The sequence below is a fragment of the Spermophilus citellus genome (assembly GCF_964194105.1).
Source record: "Spermophilus citellus genome assembly, chromosome: 1".
Classification (NCBI taxonomy): domain Eukaryota; kingdom Metazoa; phylum Chordata; class Mammalia; order Rodentia; family Sciuridae; genus Spermophilus; species Spermophilus citellus.
Genome location: NC_138182.1, coordinates 85284260 through 85295918, shown reverse-complemented (window position 1 = coordinate 85295918; position 11659 = coordinate 85284260).

The window sequence follows — 11659 nt, the reverse complement described above, 5'->3', positions numbered from 1 at the left end:
CATAAGTGATACAGTTTAAAACCACATATTTATTTTCTTACACATTCTAAGGGTTAAGAATTAGACTGGGCTCTCTTATCTGGGTCCTGTGTTCAGGCTCTCACAAAACTGAAAGCAAGATGTCAGGGCTGCAATATCATCTGGAAGTTCAACCGTGGATGACTCCACTTCCACACTCTTCAGAATCAATTTTTTTTGGAACAATACTGCAATTACCAGTACCACTTATTTAATGCAGATTGCATCCTTATTCTGATGCTCCATGATCCATGGTGCAGCTGCCATGAACACTGACTCTAATGACTCTTGCAAAGGTAGTTTATGTACTTTGGCTCAAAAATGAAAACCTGTCCTAGAATATGAAGAAAAATGTGACAGCGAGTGTCTTTTCTGGTCATGTAAATTTTACCACTTGCAGATTTACAGTGTAAAACTTGTCTTTCAAGCATGTCTCCTCTTGAACACTTTGATGAATGCTCATTCTGTTCTTGGAATTCAATCTCTTCGATGTTGACCAAACTCCTGCTTCTCACATACTATCAGCAGTGGAAAAACTCATCCAGGGGCCTCTCAGTAGAGTAAGAAAAGCAGGGTCTATACTGTGGAAGGTTTCCTGTTTGGGCTAGGATTAGGACTGACTTGGAAAGCATGAAATCAATATATTGGTTATATTTTATTCAAAATCAATTGAGAATACTCAAGTAATTTGAAAGTTTAAACCAAATGTAATTATTAAAAATGTAGCTTGCAAATAGAAACCCATCAAATTTCATAGATAAAAAGAAAGGAGAACAATGAATAAACTAAATAAAGAATGCTCACAATTATAAAAGGAAGTTCTACAATGGCATTTCAGAATTTTTCTATTTTAGTGAAGAATGTTTTCTTGAAAATCTTGTTGTAATTGGATAAATTGGATTCTTTAGTAGGATGGAAATAAATTGAAATATTGAAACATTCTTAGTTTGTGCAACATTTAGAACAATCATAAAAATATAAAAATGTAAAAAATATTGTTAAAGATGGTATTCTGCAAGGAAGCAAATACAGTTGACACTGAACATGCTGGGGTTTAGAGGTGGGGGCTTACTTCTCCAAGACAAAAATAGCAGTTGAGTAGCACACATTTTGTATGTTGTATGCATTATAAATGTTGAAAGATATGCAGATAGAGCATGAGATCACTTTTTACTGCAACACAAAATTTACTGGAAAGAGGAACTGCTCAGGTGAAAAATGATGAACATCCCATGTTGTTTTTAGCAGATATTCACAAATCTTGAGCTCACTGCATAGCAACAGGGAGGTGGCTACCCAATTATTACAGCAGTACAATAAGAAATGCAGTTAATTTTAGGGCAATTATGATTTAATACTGCATCTTTACCTTTATTTACATTTCTCTGTACTTCAAGTGGAACATGTATAGTGTTTGTGTGCTTAAAGTTTGATAAATTTTAACATATAAATTAGCTTTGCATGTATTTATGGTAGTAAATGATAAAAGACTACTATCTACCTGTATTTTATGCATTCATGACACACATAAGTCTCTTAATTTTTCAAATACTTTTATGCTATACAATTATGCTGCAAGTTTTTCAAATCATCACAAAGGAAAAAATATTCATACAATTGGACACAAGCAGTATAATTCTATGTTGTTTAAAGGTCAATAATAGATATATAAGAAGTGTGTGCTGGGATAGTGACTTATTTTAATATTAAAACTAGAATTGAAAATATTCTTTAACAGAGTTATTCTTAGTTAATAGGTACCTCAATACTTACAGATACAAATATTATTTTTTAAAATCAATTGGGACAGCAATTTTTAATAATTTTAAAGAAGAGCACAGAAAATTTTATGAAAATATTAAAAAATAAGATCACATTAAAAATACATTCTTCAGGAAAAATTAGTAAAACTGTTAGGGAGTGAAATTATTATAATTGTGCAGGCATCTCTCAGGAGTTATTTTTTGGCTATATTTCTAAGACTTAGATAATATAGGAAGTCTTTGAAAAGTTTACTTTAGAAAGAAATGTTTTCTTTTTAGAATATAATTTATTATTTAATATAACTTTGAGTTATTTAAAAATATATTCTGCCATAGATTTCCAATAAATTATTCTGTAAGATCATAAGTATAACAATCAAATTTTTTGTTGAAATATCAATATTTCAGAAATTAAATAAGTTGAAATTCTTTTTAGACAGGTTTTTCTTCTCAAAAGTATCCTAATTTGGACAATAAATTAAATGACCATCCTGTCTCTAGATATAACTCTTAAACCAAGCCTCTGTGTTTAAACATCTGCAGGTAGAGGGCAAGTTGCACTTATGGTTCTTATTTTCCAAAAATATATATGCTAGTGTGACAGAAATTGGTACTTGAAAACCAATTTCCCTCAAAAAATTAGACTACGTTTTAATAGCCTTTCTTTTGTTTGGTGTGACTATGAGATCAGGTTCTGTTGGTTATAAACACTGACAGGAATAATCCATAGAATCTCGCATATTTGCTTCTTCATCCCTCTTTTTTAGCTTGCTGAGCAACATGGAGATAAATTTAATCATGACTTGTGAATCCCACGTTAAAGGTTACAGTTTGTCTCCCTAAAAGGAGTCTGTGTCTATGAAATCACTTGGAGAGCCTGCCAACCAGGAAAACATGCAACTGTTACCTAAGCAAGAAAAAAATTTAATAAGTAACTCACTGAAAATTTGGAGTTCAGGATGGAATTTCCAACAAGATTAATTTATTTTTAATACTCAAAAAATAATGTTGGAAGCTCCATTACTTAGTAAAAAACAACAACATAGAAATGTGTACTTTGGGGCTGGGGATGTGGCTCAAGCGGTAGTGCGCTCGCCTGGCATGCGTGCGGCCTGGGTTCGATCCTCAGCACCACATACCAACAAAGATGTTGTGTCCGCCAAAAACTGAAAAATAAATATCAAAAAGTTCTCTCTCTCTCTCTCTCTCTCTCTCTCTCTAAAAAAAAAAAAAAAAAAGAAAAAAGAAATGTGTACTTTGATGTGGGGTGCTATTGTTGCTATATGGCAATGTCTTAGTGGTTGGGCAAAAGTTAGTAAGAAAATTGACATTGAAAGCTGGGAAGATAGAAAATATGTTTTACAGAGGTAAAACATTTGTAAAATTCTTTCTCACCAAACTTCATAGGAATATCATGGATCTACTACAGGATTTACTAATTACTATGCACCTCTGTTTGCTGAATGATCCCTATTTTTGCCTTTTCCAAAATAGAAATTATAATCTCTGGTCCTTTGTTGTATATCAAATGTCTGTATTGGGGTGGACCCAGATAATTGGTGTTTGTAGCTTTACATGCCTGTACTACATTGTGTAGTTATTTTTAGTGCTATGACCAAAATGCCTGACAAGAACAACTTAGAACACATAGACTGCATAAACAAGCAGGGGTTTTCATCCTTATATCAGATAAAGTGGACTTCCAACCAAAGTTAGTAAAAAGGGATAAAGAAGGACATTTTATACTGCTTAAGGAAATCATGTCAACAAGACATAATAATCATAAATATCTATGTCCCAAATAATGGAGCATCTATGTTCATCAAACAAATTCTTCTCAAATTCAAGAATCAAATAGACCACAACACAATAATACTGGGTGACTTTCATACACCTCTCTCACCATTGGATAGATATTCCAAACAAAAACTAAACAAAGAAACTATAGAACTCATTAAAACATTCAATAATTTAGTCTCTCTCTCTCTCTCTCTCTCTCTCTCTCTCTCTATATATATATATATATATATATATATATATAAAATATTCCATCCATCAATGAGCAAATACACTTTCTTCTCAGCAGCACATGGATCCTTCTCCAAAACTGACCATATGTTGTGCCACAAAGCAAATCTTAGCTTAGCGGATACTAGCCAGCATTCTATCTGACTATATGGAATGAAATTAGAAATCAATAATAAAATGAAAAATAGAAGTTATTCCAACACCTGGAGACTAAGTAATATGCTATTGAATTAAGCATGTATAAGAGAAGACATCAGGGAGAAGATAAAAAAAAAGTCTTAGAGGTAAATGAGAACTCTGATACAACATATCAAAACCTCTGGGACACTGTGAAGGCAGTGCTGAGAGGAAAGGTCATTGCATTAAGCCCATTCATTAAAAAAAGAAAAAGTCAACAAAAAATGACCCGAATTACATCCCACAGCCCCAGAAAAAGAAGAACAAACCAACATCAAAAGTAGTAGAAACAGGAAATAATTAAACTCAGGGCAGAAATCAATGAAATTGAAACAAAAGAAACACCTGAAAAAATTGACAAAACAAAAAGCTGGTTGGGGTATTTATTTATTTATTTTTACTTGTTTTACTTAGTTACACATGACAGTACAATGATATTGACATATCATATATTTGAATCAGATGGGATATAATTTCTCATTTTTCTGAGTGTACAGGTTGCAGAATTACATTGGTCATACAGTCACGTATATACATACAGAAATAATAATGTCTATTTTTATTCTGCTGTCCTTCCATCCCCCCCTTTTCCTCCCCTCCCCTTCCATCACTTCTCTCTACCCAATCTAATGTGGCCCACTTCAAAAAGCTGTTTTTTTTTTAAAGAAATTGACAAACCCTTAGCCATTATAATGAAAAGAAGGAGAAAGAAACTCAAATTACTAAAATTTGTAATGAAAAAGGAAATATGACAGAAACTGTTGAAATACAGAAGATAATTAGAAACTATTTTGAAAATTATACTCCAGTGAAATAGAAAACCTTGAAGACATGGATAAATTTCTAGAGGCATATGATCAACCCAAAATGATCAGAAGAACATTCACAATTTAAACAGATCAATTTCAAGGAAGGAAATAGAAGACACCATCAAAAGCCTACCAACCAAGAGAAGCCTAGGACCAGGTGGATTCACATTGCATTCTGTAAGACCTTCAAAGAAGAATTAATACCAATACTCCTCAAATTATTCCATGAAATTGAAAAGGAGTAAACCCTTCCAAACCCTTCCAAACTCATTCTATAAGGCTACTATCATCCTGATACCAAAACCAGGCAGAGACACATCAAGGAAAGAAAATTTTAGACCAATAACCCTGATGAACATAGATGCAAAAATTCTCAGTAAAATCCTGGAAAATTGCATACAAAAACATTTAAAAAATGCTCTTTAATCAAGTGGGGTACAATTCCAGGGACACAAGGTTGGTTCAATCTATGGAAATCAATAAACATAATTCAATAAACATAAATAAATAAACATACATCAATAGACTTATAAATAAAAATCATATGATTATATAAATGATGCAGAGAAAGAAACTAAGGATAGTAGGAACATTGTAAAAGCTACCTATGCTAAATCCAACACCAATCCAACAGAGAAAAATTGGAAGCATTCCCTCTAAAAGCTGGAAAAAGACAAGAATGTCCTCTTTCACCACTTCTATATAACATAGTCCTTGAAACTCTAACCAGAGTATTTAGACAGATGAAAGAAATTAAAGGGATATGAACAGGAAAAGAAGAACTCAAACTATCATTATTTGCCAACAACTTGATTCTATACTTAGAGGATTCAAAAACTCCACCAGAAAACTCCTAGAATTAATAAATGAATTTGTCAAAGTAGCAGGATATAAAATCGATACCCATAAATCAAATGCATTTCTATACATCAGTGGTGAATTCTCTGAAAGAGATATTAGGAAAACTACTACATTCAAAGTAGCCTAAAAAATACTTGGGAATCAATCTAGCAAGAGAGGTGAAAGACCTCTACAATGAAACTACAGAACATTAAAGAAAGAAATAGAAGACCTTAGAAGATGAAAAGATCTCCCATGCTCTTGGATAGGCAGAATTAATACAGATTCAATGGGATTCCAATTAAAATCCCAATGTCATTCCTTATAGAAATAGAAAAAGCAATCATGAAATTCATTTGGAAAAATAAGAGACTAGAATAGACAAATCAATCCTTAGCAAGAAGAGAGAAGCAGGAGGTATCACAATACCAGAACTTAAACTATACTACATGGTTTTAGTAACAGAAACTGCATGGTATTGGCACCAAAATAGACATAAAGAACAATGGTACAGAATGGAAAACACAGAGACCAACCCACATCAATACAGTAATCTCACACTAGACAAAGTCATCAAAAACATACATTTGCGAAAAAGATAGCCTCTTCAACAAATGGTGCTGGGAGAACTGGAAAGCTATATACAGCAAAATGAAACTAAACCCCTGTTTCTCACCATACACACAACTCAACTCAAAGTGGATCAAGGACCTAGAAATTAGACCATAGACCCTGTGCCTAATAAAGGAAAAAGTAGGCCCAAATCTTCATCATGTCAGATTAGGCCCTGACCTTCTTAACAAGACTTTTAAAGTGCAAGAAATAAAACCAAAAACAATAAATGGGATGGATTCAAACTAAAAAGCTTCTTCTCAGCAAAAGAAACAATCAACAAGATGAAGAGAAAGCCTACATTTTAGGAGCAAATTTTTGCCACACACCTGTCAGATAGAGCACTAATGTCCAGGATATATAAAGAACTCAAAAAACTTCACACTGAAAATACAAACAATCCAGTCCATAAATGGGCTAAGAAGCTGGACAGACACTTTTCAGAAGAAGACATACAATAAATCAACAAATATACAAGAAAAATGTTCAACACCTCTAATAATTAGAGAAATGCAAATCAAAAGCACTTTACGATCTCATCTCACATCAGTCAGAATAGCAATTATCAAGAACACAAACAACAATAAGTGTTGGTGAGGATGTGAGGGAAAAGGCACACTCACACATTGCTGGTAGGACTGCAAATTGGTGCAACCAATCTGGAAAGCAGTATGGAGGTTCCTTAGAAAACTTGGAATAAAACCACCTTTTGACCCAGCTATTCGACTCCTCAGTCTACAGCCAAAGGACTTAAAATCAGCATAGTACAGTGACACTTCAATATTTATAGCAGCTCAATTCACAATAGCTAAACTGTGGAAGCAACCTAGATGCCCTTCAATATATGTATGGATAAAGAAACTGTGGTCTATATACACAATGAAATATTACTCAGCATTAAAAGAGAATAAACTTATGGCATTTACAGGAGCATGGATGGAGATGGAGAATATCATGGTAAGCGAAGTAAGCCAATCCTAGAAAACCAAAGTTTGAATGTTCTCTCTAAGAAGGGATGGTGATCCATAATGTGGGGGTGTGTGGGGAGAATGGAGGAACTTCGGACCAAGGGGAGGGAGGGAAGGAGAGGGGGAATGGGGGTAGGAAGGATGGCGGGATTAGAAGACCATCATTACCCTAGGTATGACTGCACATGTGGTGTGAGTCTACATCATGCACAACCAGAGAAATGAAAAGTTGTGCTCCATTTATGTACAATGAATCTAAAAGCTTTCTGCTGTCATGTATAACTGATTAGAAATAATAAAAATTTTAAAAAATGACATAAAAAACAAACAACTTAGAAGATGAAAGGTTTATTTGGGCTCATGGTTTCAGAAGTTCAGTCCATGGCCAGTGGGTTTCAAGGAAGTGCATCATGGCAGCTGTGCGACGTGGAGGAAAGCTGTCAGTTTATGGCAGCCATGAGTGAGATATAGCACACTCCAGTGACCTGTTTCCCTCCAGCCATATCCCACTTGCCTGCAATTACCACCCAGTAGTTCATTCAGTAATCAATGGGTTGATCCACTTATAAGGCAGTGGATCCCCCAAACTGAATCTTGCTGTATTGGGAATCACGATTCAAAATGAGTTTTTTGGGAAACATTCCAGATTCAAATCATAGCAGTGAGGATCAATGTTCACACTTGGTGTTGAGTACCTTTTGTCATGTTTGAATCTTGTACATTGAGCTGGATGAAGCAATTAGATAGAAATGTACTTTTTTCCCTTTATAGATTATTGTCTTGAATCCAATAGGACTAATTTTTAAGTTGTTTGTCCTAATTGTCATAAAAACTCGAGAATTTCTGCTCACTTTGTTTCACATGTTCGAATCTTTTGCCACTGTATCTCTTATTCCTACTTTTCCAATCTTCTAAACGATTCAACTCTGCTTGTAAAAATTCATAATTCATCATCAGAAAAATCCTTAATATTTTCAACCCTTTCTTGAAAATGTTATCATTATTTTTTTTCTCTAATAAGAAGCCATTTTTTTTTTTTCATAAGGTTATCCTGTCGGGGGTGGTTCTTTTCCTTCCATAGTTCTTGAATTATTAGTGTCTGGAGATTTAATAAAAGTCCTTTTAGTTTCTTTTGCTAATTTCAGAGAATTTTTTCTACATTTCTATGTAAAACTAACTTTGTAATCATGGAGAATAGGCTGTGCTTTGCTCTGAGTTACTCCATGATGTATAGAATGGTAGTATTCAGGCTGTGCCTAACCCTGAGTTAATCCATTTTTAAGATTATAGTCTGAGTCCAGGAGCCAATGTAGAATGGACTCTACACTTTCTACAAGTAAACAACCACTATGTGTCCAGCACAACCATAAAGCACAGATTGACAACTAATTTATGCCAATTTATCAAACTGGATCAGGAGGACCTGTACCCAGGGGCATCCCAAATCGTATCAGAAACACCGGATACATGTACTTATCAACACTACCAGACCTAATCCTCTCACCTAAGGTCCACAAAAGGAAGAAACCCCCAAGACTGGACAAGGAGGTAAACTGATCCTATGACCTGGTCACTCATCTCAAGCCTTGCCCAGGAAAATCACCATAGTGACAAACCTCCAATTCTCTGTCTTTGGGCTTCAGCTCAGTTTGGCTTCTCCTGCCCATGAGCACTATGCATGGCCTACTCTCAGCTGACAACTCAATCTGACACCTCAAGCTGAACTCTGAAACTGCTATCTGTCTGTTGGTCTGTCTGGATCCTTCCCTTAACAATTCTGCAGAATTGGTTCATTAAAACCCTTATCTGATCACCTAAAGTGATTTTTTGTATTTTATCTGCTCTCTACCTTTGCTCTTGGCACAGCATCATGTAACTTTGTGACTGTTTTAATCATTTCTTAATCTCTCTGTAATACACATGCAAATATATATATATATATATGCATATATATATATTATATCATCCATACATATGCATATTATTGTTTGAAATATGATGTATGACTTGAGTGTTATTGGTAGAAACAATAACATTAAAATTAACATTGGGATAGAATAAAAGAACTTGTGATTGTTCAGTCTGTGACTATCATGTGACCCGGAATGTCTTGGTGAATTATAACTGATGAAAGTGGTATAGCTTGTGACTTTATAGACATTCAATAAATTCTGATATTGTGGAAAGACAGAAATGTATTTGGTGCATGATAATGGTGTAGTTCACTCATGACAAATTTGAAACTCAAAATAGCAGATTGTATCCTGCATAATATTCATTATATTCATTATTACTGTCAAATACTAACTCATGGGTCATTCTCCTAGGTATTATCTACTGACTCACTCTCTCTAATCCTATTACTTTACCCTGCTTTTTACCTATCACTTTGCTGCATCTTTTGGGTCAGTCCCATACACTTACAAATATGCTGTTAAGTCTCTCACTTACACACACACACAGACACACACACACACACACACACACACACACTTATATGCACATGAACTCTCTAGATCAATTTTCTCACCATAGTTTTTTAAAAGTCTCTTTTAATCTCTTAGAAGGAATTGTCTGTATTTTCCATTACAATTTCCTCATCCTTATTATCTCCTGAATCTATAATCATGAGATTTGACAACTACCATCCATAGAAACCATTTCTGATAAGTCATGTACAATTTCCACATTGCTAGATAATGTTCAGATGTGAAAGATTATTTCATGTTTTCTAATATTCATATATAGAGTTTCCTGGCCCTGCTTATGGCAGAGATTGTATGCCATGCTTCACAGTATTATCTTATGTTTTAACAAACTGTTCATTTGTGTGGATTTTTATGAGGGCTCCCAGTTTTTTCTGTTGATCTTCCAGTCTCTGTACCCAACACCACACTGGTTAGTCACTGTAGCCTGTAGCTTTCAGATAAACCTCAATATCTTTTAGAGCAAGGTTTTCTACCTTGCTTTCTTTCAAGAGATTCTTAGCTAATATCAATCTTTTATATTCCATTTAAATTTTAGAGCTAGTTACCAATTTTATGAAGTAACATGTAGGGATTTTTATAATATTATTTTATTGAATATGTAAATTAATTTGGGACACTTAACATCTTTACAATATTGCCTCTTCCATGATATGAACATGGTATTCTATTTCTTCTATTAAAACATTTCCTTCAGTCTTTTTATAATTTTCATGTTTTATTATACATGTTTATGTATAAATTTTTCATGTTTTGTTGGATTTAGTATAATATATTAGTCTTGTTTGCTATAATCTTACTAAATTCAACTCTTATTTTTAGTAATCATATGAAATAATTTTAGATTTTTATGTACCTAATCATATCAAATACACAAAATGACAGTCATATTCCTGCATTTCTAATGAGTGTACCTTTTATTTTCCTTATTTTACTGCACTGGCTAAGACATCCAATACTATGGTGACTAGAAAAAAGACAATGAATATCCTAGTTTCTTTTATAATCTCAAAATCAAAGTGTTCAGCATTTCACCATTGTGTATTATGTTTTGGTAGTTATTTTCTCTTAGACTAAATAAAACTTATGTCTAGTCTTAGTTGCTAAGAGTTTTAAATTTGTAAAAAATGTTAATCCTTCAAACACTTTTCTATTAGATTAGGATAATAGTATAAGTTTTCTCCTGTGTTTTCCTCTGACATTCTATTTGATTTCCCCTTTACAAGTTGCATTGGTTGATTTCATTTTTTTGAACAGTAAATCAACTTTATGTTTCTAGAACAAATTCAACTTTGTCATACATGTTATCTTTTTATATTTTACTCAATTTTTATAATAGTCTGTAAGATTTGATATAAAATATTTGCATTTATGTTCATAAAAAAGGAAGTCTCATTTTTTTTCCTGTCTGAGTTTTGTAATTAAAGTTGTTCAGCCTTTATAAAGTGCCTGGGTGATGCAACTTCATTACCTAATCTCTGAAGGAATTTGTTTAAAATTAGTATTATTTTCTCTGTGTTGGTGACTTCACTGCACCAATTTATAACCTTTCTCTCTACCTGAGTATGTTGGAAGATCTAAGATGAAATTTATTTATGAAAATTGGAATTTGATTCTCATTGCGTGTCCTGCACTCCTCCAGAATTTGTGCTAGTATTATCTCACTTAATCTATTTAGCTAACTACAAGAGCCCCCAGTTTTCTGATAAGAAACCTGAGGCGTTGAGAGGTCTGATAATTTTTTGAGGACCAAGATGGAAATTGGTGGAGTCAGGTTGCCATCCTAGGTAGAATGGCTCCAGAGTTCACTCCCCTTTGGGTTGAGACTATTGAACTATTTCTACTCCATCAAATTGACTCCTATGTTCATTTATTATCCATCTTTTCCCATTTCTAGCACAGGCCTTCATAGTGAAATTTCCCTTGATTAATGCTTTATTTGAATCCTGTGTTTCAAT